This window comes from Sarcophilus harrisii, chromosome 2, assembly GCF_902635505.1.
Source record: "Sarcophilus harrisii chromosome 2, mSarHar1.11, whole genome shotgun sequence".
In the NCBI taxonomy this organism is placed as follows: Eukaryota; Metazoa; Chordata; class Mammalia; order Dasyuromorphia; family Dasyuridae; genus Sarcophilus; species Sarcophilus harrisii.
Window position 1 is genome coordinate 46,428,831 of NC_045427.1, and position 16,974 is coordinate 46,445,804.

Consider the following 16,974-nt stretch of genomic DNA (forward strand, 5'->3'; position numbering starts at 1 on the left):
CTATCAGAAATTTCATATCATTGGGATTTTAAGTGGCTTTAACATCACACCCTCACATATTAGTAAAATCATGCTCTTACAGCCTGAACCTAAGTATTTCTGGAACAGCGTACTAATTCGAGAGTCTTTTAAATCTATGAAAGAGATGCTTTTCACCATGTACTCACATCAGAAATACAATTCTACAAGCTGATCTCAAGTGCCCATGTGGGCCCATATGTGAACAAGAGAAAAAGAAATGATTGCTACATAGTTTGTCACTTCTGGACCACCCTGAATTGACAGAAAAGGCAAGGCTGAACAATGTAAGAACTGCAAAGAATTACCTTGGTTTTATATTACATCAATACATTGTGTATAAAACACAATAGGAGCAAACCAGAGTTCAAAACACTCATTAATCCTATAGGTTTCATTTTTCAAAGCAAGAGAAATCTGACAGTGTCAAGAACAATTGCCTATTAAGTTGCAAGATAGTCCATTGATCTGGCATTTCCCAAGTCTGCAGCAACCAAGACTCTAATGGTCCGCTTTAATAAGCATCCTTCATGGATAAGAATGAGTAACCCTGAAGAAAATCAGGGACCAGAGGTTGGCTTTATTTAGAAAGCTGGAGATTGGAAAGAACCATCTGGAAACTTATTTTAAGCATCCAGCGGGATACACATAAGGACTAGATCCATAATTTCAATGGTATAGGGAACTCTCAGACAAGGAAATTCCCTCTACAAATGCTGGGCCATCTTTTTGGCAACTGCCTGTTTTAAAGAGTTGCCTAGAGGATGGAGAAGTTCAGGGACTTAGGCAGGATCATACAGCTAATATGTCTCAGAGGCTGGATCTGAAGTCAGGTTTCCATGGCTTTGAGACCAGTTCTCATTCCACTATACTATGCTACCTCTCATAAGCATTCATGGTCTATGGAAATTTACTTCCATATTTAAGCACTTCATTTAAATAATTTCCAATAATGGGGAAGGAAGAAAAGAAGAAAAGGAAAAGAGGAAAAAAAGGAAGAGAAACAAGGAGGAAGAAGACAATTCTACAGCTTCCCTAGATAATCTGTTCCAGGACTTAATAACACTCACTCTGGGTAAGTTCTTTATATAGAATTCCAATTCCTCTTGCTAAAATTAGAGTCTATTTCTTTTTGCTTTGTCCTCTTTGTGACCAGTTTGTTCCTAAAAAGGAGAAAGCTAATGAGGTTTGGAGTTTGATTCCTTTAAATTCCAGTTTGTTGCACTCAGTTCCAACACCTGCCCTCTCCCCCCAGAAGTTATTTCGCAAATTTATGTTACTGATACTAAGAGAAATGGAAAGACTGCATACATCCATCATCACTTTGAGAAGGATGCAAAGGTGCTGGTCAGTAGCAACATCTTAACATATAAAACAAAGTATAAAATATCCTTTTCTTTTCCTAAGAAATTCCAGTGGTTCTTCCCAAATCCTACTTTTGGGACCCCCACCCCCAAAATTAACAACCATTTATTAAATATACATTATGTGTGAAGCACTGTCCTAGGTGCTTAGAATAGAAAGAAAATCTAGATAAGACATAATTCCTGTCCTCATAGAGGGAATCATCAATTTAGAAGGCTGAAGACATTTGTTATTGTTATGCGCCTTAGTGCATAGAGTGCCGGGCTTGCTGAATTCAAATCTGGCTTCAAACACTCACTAGCAGTGTAACTGTGGACATACTAGTGGTGTGACTGTCTGCCTCACTTTCCTCATCTGTCCAATGAACTGGAGAAGCAAAGGGCCCTAGGAAACCTCAAATGGGATCACAAAGAGTCAGACATAACTGAAATAACTGAATAACAAAAATATTATTAGGGAATTAGAGAGTTATAAAAAGTATTATGAGAGCCATAAGAGAAAAGATAATTTTCAACCAGGGAATCAAGGAAGACCATGAAAATTATCTATGGTCTTTGAATGCCACGTTCTTAAGTATACTTGCAATATACTTACTTTCATAATAATAGTGCTATAATGCTGATATATACTTGGGTTAAGTTATACTATGATATTCTCTTATTTTTCTACCGTACATATGATTATACATACATATATTATTTTGTATGATTAAACATACATAGAATTAAAATTTAGCAGACCTGATCTTTTTTTGTTCTTTGATCATCAGTACTGCCTCTTTTAGACAACAAGAAAAGAGACTTCTGGCTATAAAATAAATGAGTAGATACCAGCCATGTAAAATTTGTTAATAGTATCAGTGAACATTGGACTTGAAATCTAGTAAGCTTAGCTTGCCAAAGCACTCTTCTCCATTTTAACACACACATGTTGAGATGATAGATTGTCACAGTTTTCAGAAGCCATATCCTATAGGTTTTTTCTATGTTGTTTTTTTCTTTTCTCAAAACATTTTCCCATACTTCCTCCTTCCTTCCTTCCTTCCTTCCTTCCTTCCTTCCTTCCTTCCTTCCTTCCTTCCTTCCTCTCTTTCTCTCTCTCTCCCCTCTCCCTTCCTTTCTTCCTTCTTTCTTTTTTCCTCTCTCTCTCTCCTCCTTCCTTCTTTCCTTTCTTTTTTCCTCTCTCTCTCTCTCTGTCTCTGTCTCTGTCTCTCTCTCCTTTCTCTCCCCTTCCTTCCTTCCTTCTCTCTCTTTTTAAACACAACAAACCAGACACACCCATAAAATCCCTTCCTTGGCTGTGAACAACCTTCTCTCCAGCTTTGTTCAGAAAGGGTGTTTTTCCCCCTCTTTCAAAAGCAAAAGTTACAAACCGTTGAGAAACGAGATCTATAATGAAAGTGCTGACAGAATCTTAATTATAGCATCACAAATGCAACAATATAATTAAAATCTCCAGGCAAAGATAATGACTTGAGTTTCACAGGCCCTGTGATATTTTAAAATAAAGTTCACACTGGTAACTAACGGCTCAGACCTCAAGCAGATGGTAAGCACAAACCAGGCCCAGAGTCTCCCTCCCAACCCCCTCCACTATGGGGCACATTTCGGGCTGAAGCTGAGACCAGTCCACCTTCTTCCCTCCTTTCCACCCTAGTCCAAGGCTCATGAATCTTAAGAAATGTTGGCAGCCTGCCCACCTTGTGTCAAACTCCAGGCAGCAGTCAGGAAGAAGTGACACTATTATTCTTCCAACAGTTCTCCTCTCTTTAAAAAAGTTGTCAGCTCTTCCCAGATAAATTTAATTGGCCCTGCGGTCTCTGTCCCTTGGTATCTGGGGACCTTGATGCGGTTATATGTGGTTGTGTCCTGGGAGAATTGAAACAGGCCAACGATAAGGTACTCAGCGAGCTCACTGTCAACAATACACGGAGTCCCGCAGTAGGAGCTATTAGCTGCCTCTGATCTAAGCCTCCAATTAAAGTGGTGATTAGGCCCAGTGAGGCATTCGGACCATGAATTATTCATCTCCCTTCACAGTAATAGCACCAGGGGGATTAGAAGGAGAATTGGTGAAAACAGAGGCATTTTAAACAGGGCTTTAACCATATACAAGCAAACATTGCTTTCACATCTTTTTTTTTTTTTTTTTCCTTCCCTTTTTCAACCTTACCCCCTAGAATCTCGATTTTTTTTGAAAAAAAGATTTCAGAGAATTATGTGATAATCTCAGGGACTTCAGAAATCATCAGTGGTAACAATCCAAGAATTCTGATGTGGGAGGAATGCTGGATGTGGAGAAAGATGCATTGGATTCGAATCCTAACTCAGTTACTTATTCATGGGTGACTTCAGGCAGGTCAACTTTCCACTCTGAAGATGGACAGATGATCTCTTAGATCTTAGATCCATATATCCATATTATATATATAATATATACATACACATAATATTTATACCACTTATCTGATGGGGAAAGGATTCAGAGCTTGCATTATTTCTTGCATAATATAAGATAAAGATACAAACTAACTAGATCTTCATGAGCTAACCAAAGCTGCAGGGGTACAAGGGGAAGAGCATATTAACTGACCAGAGGAAGGCAGCCAAAAACAAAAACAAAAACAAAAAAAAGGTTAGAAGCCCCAGGAAGTAGAAGAGGGGACTGTTTTTGTTTACTAAAGAAAGGCAGAGTCCAGGAAAGAGCCTAGTTCAAGGAGATTTGTTTTTCAATTATGGTGTAAATCTCTTTCTGTTAAAATTAGGATAATATATATTTCTACCATGTTTAACATATATTGGACTACTTGCCACCCAGCAGAGGGATTGGGGGAAGGGGGAAATTGGAACACAAGGTTTCACAAGGGCTAATATTGAAAAATTAGCCATGCATATGTTTTGAAAAAGCTTTAATAAAAAAGAAAATTCTAAGAAGAATAAAACCCATTTTATGTTAAAAAAAAAAAAAAAGAATTGGGATGACAGTAGAATGTGTGAGGAGACAAAAATGCACTGACTCCAAGTGATCAGGAAGTAGGATTCTGGATCCCTCGAGCCTCCAAGAAATCTCATGATATTGGGGGGGAGGGCAAAAGTAAATTAGAAAAAAAAAAACTAGAAGTGAGAGTTAGGGAGAAGACAATGACATCAACAATAACAAAGAGATAAGAGTACTTGAGATGGGTATCTCTGAAAAACCATCTCTTTCTGTCCATGCTCATAATGAAAGCAATATAGGATCTTGGATGGGATCTTATGTTTTCCCTTAAAACCAAAGAACTAACATAGAACCAATTTTGTCATTCTGATGGTTTAAGGTAAAAGGACAAACAATTAGAATTTAATTCACAATTCCAGGAGCCAGCGTATATTCCCCATTCCTTCCCCTCGTTTTCCATTTACTGTCTTTGTGTCTTCGGGTAAATGCTTAAAGCCACTAATTTAGGATTTCAAGAATTTCTGCACTATAATTTCTTTCCAGATAAACTTTCCATTTCCAGAAGTGTATAATCACTTGCCTTGCCTCAATTAGTGGAGAGTTACAACGATCATTTTGCAATGAAGGTGATAATGGCGACAGAGGATGATCACTGGGTCCAATGAACTCAGCTTCTGTCTAACGTTCATCCCCCAGTAGTGGTTTCTTTCTTTAAGTGTCTGTGTAATTCTGATTTGAATATGCCTGAGGTTGCAGCTCCCACATTTGCCGTAGGGAATCTGTTCTATACTTTAATTACTCTTTTTATAAAGAACTTTCTCTTTGGCTCCCTCAGTGCCTGCTCCTTTCAGTCTCAGCCTCTTATCCTTTCTAATAATTATGGCCCATGAGGCCCCTCACAACCCTCTTCGTCTTTTTCAAATTCTGGATATCCTGCAGGTGCCTAGGGTTGTATAAACTACCCTCAATGTGATCTTTCTAACAGTATGTTCTAATATATGTTCTGTCCCAATACAGATATTATTGTTTCAATAGGATTTTTACTCCAATAAGCTCAAGACTGAAGAAAGAAGCAAAGGGTGAATACCTTACTTAAGGAGATTCTCTAAGTCAAGTGAGACAAGAAGTTGATGGTCTTGCTCTTTCAAGCTTCATCCAGTTTAATAATGCTTTTCTAAAGAACTCTGATTATTGGGAGTTGGATCCTTTCACAGAAAGGGAAAAAATAGAGCAATGAACAAAGGATTGGTCTGGATATTGAGTTCTGCCCAACTGGGCGAGACAATTTACCTTTCTTGCCTCCATTTCCTTCTCTGTATAAAAATGGAGTTAAAAAAAGAAAAACTTAGGGGTTTCTTAATTAGGGGTTTTTAATCTAGAGTCTACAAATTAAGTATGTTGATAAATTTATTTCAACTTAATTGGTTCCCTATATAGTTCCACATATTTTATTTTTTGCATCTAAAAATATGATTCTGAGCAGGAGTCTATAGGCTTTGCTGGGTTGGTCCAAGGAACTCAGGACACAAAAAAGGATAAGAAGCCCTGTAATAAATAATCTTTAAGGTCTATTTTTACTCTAGAAATCTCTAACTCAATGGATATATTCAAATTTTGATCTGCAAACTATAACTTGCCATATATGAATTAGACAAAGGTATGGAGTTTTGGCAATGGGATCCATACTCCAGTTTAGACATGAAGAGTTAAAATTCACAAATAATCTAATAGAAAATTCTTCCCCCGACCAAAACTTATTGAAGACTTTGTAAGATAGAAAGATGAACTGGTTCAAGGTACCTTCCCATATACTGAAGGCAACACAATAACATATAGTAAAACAGACTAAAAACTTGAGAAAAAGGAATCAGAAGCTTCTGCAATAATCCATAAGCTGGATAATCAGTCACTTAATAAAAAGCTAAATGTTCTTTGAAGTAGAATGATGCTAAAACCCAATTTTAGCCAGTGACACAATCTTTCTTTCTATGATTTAGTCTTGGCTGGTTAGTCTAAGTGAACCTGACTATAATTTTGCCCAAAGGCCATATTTCCCTACTCAACCGATGTTATATGAATAAACAAGTTCAGCACTTACATACCCTGATACTGCCCCATATTCTCTTCTAAAATGGCTATTTCCAATTCCTTGGCTCTTGTTTACATCTAGTTCTTAACATGTCAAAGTTTAACTACTGACACTGTGTGTCTATGGATTAGACAGGATCTATGGATTATGGAAAGGCAGTAAAAGTAAATTATCACAATGATCTCACCTTTGCCTAATTCTTTTGAGCACATGTCAATGGAGCTAACCCAAGTTCATCAAGCATGACCTCCTAATCAGTAAATCCATGCAAACTAAATAATGGGAACTTGTCCAAGAAGGGAGTGAGAAATGTGAACAATTCATTGTGGCCTCATAAGCAAAGGATACTATGATAGATGCTAGATTTGTGATTGTAAAGGAAATAGATGGAGGAAATCTCATATTACCTGTGCAAGGTTTTACCTTTTGGGAAGCAATTGACTGGGGAAAAAAATCTTAGTATGAATTTTCTGGGTTTAATATATATTATAATATAATAATATAATAAGGGTTTAATATCTACAGTATATGACTAACAGAGGCAGAAACTAGGCATTGATCCATACTTAACGCCGTACACCAAGATAAGGTCAAAATGGGTTCATGACCTAGGCATAAAGAATGAAATTATTAATAAATTAGAGGAACACAGGATAGTTTACCTCTCAGACCTGTGGAAGGGGAAGGTCTTTATGACCAAAGCAGAACTAGAGATCATTACTGATCACAAAATAGAAAATTTCGATTATACCAAACTGAAAAGTTTTTGTACAAACAAAACTAATGCAGACAAGATTAGAAGGGAAGCAATAAACTGGGAAAATATTTTTACAGTCAAAGGTTCTGATAAAGGCCTCATTTCCAAAATATATAGAGAATTAACTCTAATTTATAAAAAATCAAGCCATTCTCCAATTGAAAAATGGTCAAAGGATATGAACAGACAATTCTCAGATGAAGAAATTGAAACTATTTCTAGTCATATGAAAAGATGCTCCAAGTCATTATTAATCAGAGAAATGCAAATTAAGACAACTCTAAGATACCACTACACACCTGTCAGATTGGCTAAGATGACAGGAAAAAATAATGATGATTGTTGGAGGGGATGCGGGAAAACTGGGACATTGATGCATTGTTGGTGGAGTTGTGAACGAATCCAACCATTTTGGAGAGTAGTTTGGAACTATGCTCAAAAAGTTATCAAACTGTGCATACCCTTTGATCCAGCAGTGTTACTACTGGGATTATATCCCAAAGAGATTATAAAGAAGGGAAAGGGACCTGTATGTGCACGAATGTTTGTGGCAGCCCTTTTTGTAGTGGCTAAAAACTGGAAACTGAATGGATGTCCATCAGTTGGAGAATGGCTGAATAAATTGTGGTATATGAAAATTATGGAATATTACTGTTCTGTAAGAAATGACCAACAGGATGATTTCAGAAAGGCCTGGAGAGACTTACACGAACTGATGCTGAGTGAAATGAGCAGGACCAGGAGATCATTATATACTTCAACAACAATACTATATGATGACCAGTTCTGATGGACCAGGCCATCCTCAGCAACGAGATCAACCAAATCATTTCCAATGGAGCAGTAATGAACTGAACCAGCTATGCCCAGAAAAAGAACTCTGGGAGATGACTAAAAACCATTACATTGAATTCCCAATCCCTATATTTATGCACACCTGCATTTTTGATTTCCTTCACAAGCTAATTGTACAATATTTCAGAGTCTGATTCTTTTTGTACAGCAAAATAACGTTTTGGTCATGTATACTTATTGTGTATCTAATTTATATTTTAATATATTTAACATCTACTGGTCATCCTGCCATCTAGGGGAGGGGGTGGGGGGGGTAAGAGGTGAAAAATTGGAACAAGAGGTTTGGCAATTGTTAATGCTGTAAAGTTACCCATGCATATATCCTGTAAATAAAAGGCTATTAAAAATATATATATATGACTAACAGAAACATATACTAAGGCCAAATGCCATTTCCAATCAGATAAGTGGTCAAGGGATATAAACAAATAATTCTCAAAAGAAGATTTGCAAACTACTTATAATCATACAAAAGAATAATCCAAATCACTAATAAGCAAAACATAAGTCAAATGACACTGAAGTTTCACTTCACATTCAACAAATTGGAAAAGACAAAAAAAAAATAAGAATATTAATTGGGAAGAGTTGTGGAAAGACAGAAAAATGCGTTGTGAGTGAATCTATGAATGAGCACAACCATTCTAGAAACAAATAAAATGACTAAAATTTCTATATATCCTTTGATGCAGAGATTCCATAGACCCAAAAGACATCATTGATAAAAAGAAAGGCTCCATTTATACTAAAATATTTATGGCAACACTTTTTTTGTTTTTGGCAGCAAAGAACTGGAAACAAGGTAGATGACCATCATATGGAGAATGGCTAAATCAATTGTGGTACATTAATGTAATGGAATAATACCTTGCTGTAAGATGACAACAAATATGATGAATTTGGCAAACCATGAAAGAATTAAACAAACTGATTCAAAGTGAAGGGAGGAGAACCAGTAAAACAATAATGACTACAACGATATGAATGAGAAAGAATTTCCACAAAAGAATAAAAAAAAAAAATGTCACAAAATTACAAGGTTAGCCTCCAAAAGGAGATATGACAAGACACCTGCCCCCACACCTTTGAAAAGGAGCATATGTGTAAGGGGAGGGTGGTATCGTTCAAAGCTATGGAACATTGCTGGTTTATCAGATTTTTTTTTTTTTTTGGATGAATTAATTGGATTTCCTGAATTTTTCTGCTCTTCCTCTTTTTCCACTGAAAAAAATTCTGTTATAAATTTGGCTTTCTAGGATGAGAAAAGGAATAGTATACAGAAGAAACTTAGATGATAATGATGGCTAGTGTTTACATAATATTTCAAGATTTTCAGTGTTTTACATATGTTTTCACATGTGTTCACAATAACTATGAGATAAGTGCTATTGTGCTCCTTCTCTGTTCTGACCCTTCTTGGTCTAAGTATTAAGATCACACTTGTATTTTTGGAGGAATTTGGTGGGACTCTTTTTCCTACTATTTTAAACAGATTATATAATATTAGAACTTATTGTTCTTTGTATATTTGATAAAATTCACTTTAAAATCCACTTGGTAAAAAAATTAAACAAAACAAATTTTTTAAAAACTAAAAAGAAAAAATCCACCTAGTAATAGGTATTTTATCCTTTTTTAAAAAAAATTATGGCTCAAAAAAAAAAAAAAGAAGAAGAAGAAAATTATGGTTCTCCAACAGTCTCTGCTGGGTCTATATTTCAAAGAGATCATAAAAAAGGGAAAAGGACCTACATGTGCAAAAATGTTTATAGCGGCCCTTTTTGTAGTGGCAAGGAATTGGAATCTGAGTGGATGCTCATCAACTGGGGAATGGTTGAATAAGTTATGATATATGAATGTTATGAAATATTATTGTTCTATAAGAAAAGATCAGCAGCATTATTAGCTAATTAGAAGATTACAATAACAGAATTATAGCCTCCCCCTTAGTCTGAGCTCCCTGCTCTCTAGTTATTCATCTATAAGCTTCAGACTGGGTTAAGGAATGAATCTAAGAATTTGCACAAGGGTCTGTGATAAATTGCTGCTTCTTTCCATTCTTGTTCTTTGCCTACTCAGATGTGTGACTACTCTTTGTCTTAGTTCAGCACACTAGATACAAGTCTCCTACACAGTCTGCATTGGATCTGTAGCTCAGTTCTGACAAATGAGCAAAAGAACTGACTATTAGCATCTGTTCCTGCTCCTAGCACAGCATCAGGCCCTTCATCCTGAAACTGGGATCTCTTCATGCCCTTATGCTTGGCCTCTGGCCTCATTTCATTCTTGTAATCAAAGGCTCCACATGTCATTCTTCTGGTTAGAATCATCCTAATCTTTGGGAGTTTCTTGGTTTGGGAGGGAGAATGTTGAATTGTCTTTTTATTATTAAATATTTCCCAATTATGTGTAAAAAAATAACATTAAAAAAATTGAGCTACTAAGTTCTCTCCCTTCTTCTTGCCACACCACACTCTTTGAGAGGTAAGCAATTTGATACTGATTATACAAGGAGGCAGCTAGATGGAGCAGTGAATAGAGTACCAGGTCTGGAATCAGGAAGACCTGAGTTTAAATCCAGACTCAGACACTTACTAACTGTGTGATTCTAGGTAAATTACCAGCTAACCCAATTTCGCTTAGCTTCCTCATTGATATAATGAGCTAGAAACATGACAAATCACTCCAGCATCTTTCCCCACCCAAATGGGGTCATTAAGAGTTGGATATGACAGAACAACAACATAACATGCAGAATATACTTTGATATTAGCCATGTTATAAAAGAAGGCATAAACAAAATAAAAAAATAAAAATAAAGTGAAAAAGAATATACTTTGACCTGCAGTTAGATTCCATCAATTCTTTGTCTGGAAATCATTTTTCATCATGAATCCCTTGGAATTGTCTTAGTCGTAATGTTGAGAATGGCTAAGTTAATTCACAGTTGATCAGCTTTACAATATAGTTATTACTGTGTATAATGTTCTCTTACTTCTGTTAACTTCACTTTGTATCTGATATTCATATAGGTCTTTCCAGCTTTTTCTGAAGGCATCCTACTCACCATTTTTAAAATAACAATATAGTATTCCATCACAGTTATATGTCATTCACCAATTGATGGGCATCCCTTTGACTTCCAATTTTTTGTCATCCCAAAAAAATAAGCTGTGTTCTCTTTTCTTTGACCACTCTTCTGGGTCAAGAGGTATTCAAAGTTTTGTAGTCTTTTAGGCATAGTTCCACATTTTTCTCCAGAAATTTGGTGGACTACTCTACCAACAGGGCAGCAGCATCTCAATTTTTGTACATTCACTCCAGCATCTCCTCCTTTTCTGTCACTTTAGCTAATTTGAGAGATGAGAGATGGCATCTTGGTTTATTTCATTTACATTTCTCTAATTAATAGTCATTTAGACCATTTTTTCATATGATTTCATGTTGACAACTTTGATTTCTTCTTCCAAAAATTTCTTATCTTTTTTGATCATGTATTAACTGTGGAATGCCTCTTATTTTTATCAATTTGATTTAGTTCTCTATATATTTAGAAATGAGGTTTTTATCAGAGAAACTTGCAATAAAATTTTGCCCAGTTTCTTGTTTTCCTTATAATTTTGGCTGCTTAGTTTTGTTGCAAAAGTTTTTTAATTTCATGTAAACACAATTATGTTTTACTTCCCCAAATCCTATGTCAGATTGTTAAAATTGATTTATCTGAAATAAAAAAAAGAGACTGAGGTAAAAGTAACTGAGCCATCTATGATTTGCAAGGGTAGCATTTGTATACCAAATTAGGTCACCTAACCCCACAAAGAGTGATTTACAGAGATGGTTTTTACAATTAAAAAAAAGGAATTGGAAAAATTACAGAAATTGTTTTAATTACAATTCTATGGACAAGGCAATTCAACTGACTAATTAGCTTCTCCCAGACTTTCCTAATCCTATGCCAGAAGTTCTTTCCTGCCAGGTAGTGCTTTTTGTAACCAGAAAGTGTACTGGCAGAGAGGAACTTTTGGTCAGTAGTTAGCATCTTCCTTAGAATATTCGATTTAGACTCTAGTTCAAGATAAAAAAAGGGAAAGATTGTTCACTAATACTAGAAAAAGGAATTTAACGTCTAGCTAACTTTTCTCCAGCTGCCAGAAAGTAAACCTTCTTTTCTGCCAGAAAGGAAAACCTAGTTTTTTAAAAGAGTAATCTTACTATTATTTTACTATGTGTTATTTTAAATTATCTGCTACTAAATGACAAAGTCTTCTTAATCTATTGATTCACTAAATTTCTAGGTAACCTAGATTTAAGAGATCATGTTAGTCTGTCTTAGTTTAGGGTTAGCTTTTCCTAAAGAAGGGAATGTAATCCAATAATCAGACTAAAAACAAATCAAATAATCAAAAAATCACTGATGTCCTTTTTAATATCTAGTCATCAACTCCTCCTTTATCCATAAATCTGACAGGTATGTTTTCCTAAGTCCCCTTATTATGATAACACTTTCATGTCTAAATTATTTATCCATGTTTGTCTATGCTTAGTTTCTGCCAAACTATTTTTTCATTTTCCTAGAGATTTTTGCCAAATGATGAATTCTTGCCCCAAAGATTTGGATTTTGGGGTTTATCAAACACTATTTCAAGACCACCAAAGGGATTAACCTTGACAAGAGAGCCCACCTCTGAATCAGATATGGAAGCAAATAATCAGAGTTATGGAGAATGATGAGTAGTTTTGAACTCTATTTACACCTCTGAACCACATTTGAATTGGCACTGTTTATTAAGAATGACTTAAGAAAAATACTTAAAAAAATAGAAACCGTTATAAATCTAGAAAAATGGGGAAATACCATCTGAATGAGAGAAGTAAAAATAATATTATTTTAAAAGAAAGACAACTTTATAAATGAATTATATACAATAACATAAACATATGGATTGAGTTATATGCTGAGGTTCTGACATACTTTAATTGAGCAAGTGGCATCTGTGATTTACACAATACTTATAGTCAATTGCTGCTGAAAAAATGGTTTTAAGGCAATAATATATTGGGAAGTGAAGGTAATCTAAAAGCAAAATGTGTCAATAAAGTCATTTTTTAAAAAGAAAAATACATAATACACAAATATATGTTATTATATATAATAAATTATATAAAATAGAAATAAAAATATAAAGTTTGAATGTGGGATAAATATCCCTCTTAATTTAGCTTTAAAAAATGATCTTTGGATACACGGTGAAAATCAATCAACAAATATTTGCATGAGTGAAAATGTAAACTTCAGCCCAGTCCATGTCCAAAATTATCATGAATTCCATAATGGCAAAGTTCAAATTTAATAATATGAAATCAGCCATTCTCTAGGCTGTATTTGTTCAGTGTTGCCATTTTCATCATTCCAGTCAAAGGACAAATAAAGCAGAGTTTGGACACTCAAAATAAGGAATTTGTCTTACTGGTGAGAGCAAGGTTCTTCCTCTCATTGGTCTATCTTTATGAATGAGCACCTCTGTAAGTGTGCTGGCATGGCTGTGAGGAATTAGGGTCTGCTGGTAAAGGAAAACTCATTTTTTTGATTGTGGATAAAAGCAGTACCTACTCAAGAAATAAAGCAAATGAAACATGAAGAGCCTCATAAAAAGTAGCTAAAATATCAAGAGCAACAGCAAGAAACTAATGATACTGAACCCTGTGCATCTGATCATTAGTATTCTTATATATAAATGGATATATAAATCCCAATGAATGTATACAGCTCCATAGCTCCATAAGTTCCAATGATTATACAAATTCAATGACTATATAAATCTCCATGGCTGTATGACTACCAATGGATAAATGAACCTCCAACAAGATCTAAATCCTACATAGTGATATTTGATTATATATTACTATCTAATTATCATAGTCTCATTATAACATGATAATAATAATAATAGTTAACTATTATATAGCACTTTAAGAATTGAAAAATATATTTTGATCTCATTAGTATACAGAATGATACAGTTGGAATTAGTGAGAGAAGAGAAAACAGGTTTCAGAGATGTGAAATGACTAGTTCATTTTGAGACCAGGGTGAAAGCCTTCCAGTTTAGTCTTTTTTCTACTATATCATGCTGTCTTCCATAGAATTCCTAATAATTAATCAAGGTCCAACTCAAATGCTACCAAGAAGTTTCCCTCTTTTCCCCTAAGCCCTCTCACAGAGCACTCTATTTTGTAATTCTTGGGAATATGTCTAATATTCTAAACTTGCATCACACTAACAGAGTTCTGCAGACATTTGATAAATATGTATTGTATTATGTTGTATTTATTTTATTGTTTCATGGTTCCTCTTCCATGATACCAACAATTGTAGCCACATGATAGGTGTTAGAGAAATGTTGAATTAAGCTGAATTACTGTGACAAAGTAATGGCATTACACCTTAAACATTTTTTTAAAAAATGTTTCTGGGTTTTTTTGTGTATATGGTTTCTTTTGCAACATGGCTAATATGGAAATATATTTTGTGTGATTTCACGTGTATAAATAATATTGTATTATTTACCTTCTTAAGAGATAGAAGAAGGGAAGAAAGGAGGGAAATTTGGAACACAAAATTTTTTTAAATGAATGTAAAAAAATTTTCATATGTAATTGGGAAATATTTAATGAAATATATGTATTTATTTGTATGTTTTTATATGTATTTATATATACATATAAATACATGTATATAAATAAAGTAATAGTTTTCTATTACTATCATAGATGTTCCTATATGAAACTGATAGGGACAGCTAGATAGTACAGTGAATAGAGTATTAGGACTGAGGTGAACAAAAGCCATCTTTGTGAATTAAGATCTGGTCTCAGGCACTAACTAGCTGTGTGATCCTAGGCAAGTCATTTAACTCTGCTTGCCTCAGTTTCCTCCTCATCACCCTTATTCACCATCAAATGAGCTGGAAAAGGAAGTGGTAATCTACTTTAGTATCTACCATATTTCCATTTCTAATTTATGAGAATAGTCAGATAATGACTCTAATTTGAAATTTTTTAATACATAGTTCTCACTTTTTCAGATGACTTTCCTTCTTTCCAAGGAATGAGGGACCTGGAACAGTTGAGGACTATGTATTAGAAGGATGTTGAGTATAATTTTTCTTAGGAAAACAAATGCACTTCATTCTTGTAGAATTAAATGCAAGGACCACCTCTTAAAGAAACTGTTCAAATCAACCTTGATCTGACGTTCCCAGAGACTGTGGGACTGTGGAGGTAATAGTCCTCAGAATGAAAATATCTCTCTCTCTCTCCAAAGTTTTTATGTATCTTCTCCTTGAAATTATTCTATCACTGAACTGACCCCTGTGAAAATACTTAAGAAAAACATTTACACAGAGGCAAATGACTTATTAGAGCATTTAAAATATTTTAATATATAGCTCCCTTTTTCAGATAACCTCCCTTCTTTCCAAGGAATACAGCATGGTCTCACATTCTTCTGAGCGCTTATTAACTACAAAGCATTTTAATACTGCAAAGTCCATAAGGACCTGGAACAGTTGAAGACTATGTATTAGAAGGGTGCTGAGTATAGTTTTCTTAGGAAAATAAATGTGCTACATTCCTGTAGAATTAAATGCAAGGGCCACCTCTTAAAGAAACTGTCTAATTTAACTTTAATCTGATGTTCCCAGAGACTGTGAGACTGAGGAAGTAATAATCCTCAGAATGAAAATGTCTGTCTGTCTGTCTCTCTCTTTCTGCAAACTTTTGCTGCTTTTATTTTTATTACCATTCTCCCTGAAATTATTCTATCACTGAACTGTCCCTTGTAAAACACTTAAGAAAAACATTTATATTTATTTACAGGACTTAACAGAGCATCTAATATTTTCCATTGAATGTCTTTTAAAAATATTATTAGTAGAAAGATTTCAAAAGAGAAATTTTTTTTCAAAAATTTGTTTTCAAAACAATTTCTTTCAATTGTTTTGTCCAATCTTTTTCTTGGGCAAGAAAATGCTTTTTAAATTTTTTCCCCAGCTTATATCCCAAAGAGATTATAAAGAAGGGAAAGGGACCTGTATGTGCACGAATGTTTGTGGCAGCCCTCTTTGTAGTGGCTAGAAACTGGAAACTGAATGGATGCCCATCAGTTGGAGAATGGCTAGATAAATTGTGGCACATGAATATTATGGAATATTATTGTTCTGTAAGAAATGACCAACAGGATGATTTCAGAAAGGCCTGGAGAGACTTACATGAACTGATGCTGAGTGAAATGAGCAGGACCAGGAGATCATTATATACTTCAACAACAATACTATATGATGACTAGTTCTGATGGACCAGGCCATCCTCAGCAATCTAGATCAACTAACCATTTCCAATGGAGCAGTATTGAACTGAACCAGCTATGCCCAGAGAAAGAACTCTGGGTGATGACTAGAAACCATTACATTGAATTCCCAATCCCTATATTTATGCCCACCTGCATTTTTGATTTCCTTCACAAGCTAATTGTACAATATTTCAGAGTCTGATTCTTTTTGTACAGAAAAATAACAGTTTATCATGTATACTTATTGTGTATCTAATTTATATTTTAATATATTTAACATCTACTGGTCATCCTGCCATCTGGGGAGGGGTGTGGTAGAGGTGAAAACTGGAACAAGAGGTTTGGCAATTCTTAATGCTGTAAAGTTACCCATGCATATAACCTGTAAATAAAAGGCTATTAAATAAAAAAAATAAATTTAAAAAAAATTTTTTTTCCCCAGACAATTCTTATAACATATTTGGTCAGAGTAGACAGCTCCTAGTATGATAATTCTTCTATAATTTCTAGACTTAAGTATCTGGAGCATCAAGTTTGAATCTAGATCTAACTAACTCCCAATTTGGCTGTCTATCTGCAAGGCCACAGTGCTTCTCACCTTCC

General features: G+C 34.8%; 1 protein-coding gene across 1 annotated transcript in view; it reads right to left on the reverse strand.

The window, feature by feature from the left end:
* Nucleotides 1–16,974, reverse strand: part of ACSF3 (acyl-CoA synthetase family member 3) — a 226,399-nt gene that overhangs the window by 140,319 nt on the left and 69,106 nt on the right. The window lies entirely within an intron of this gene.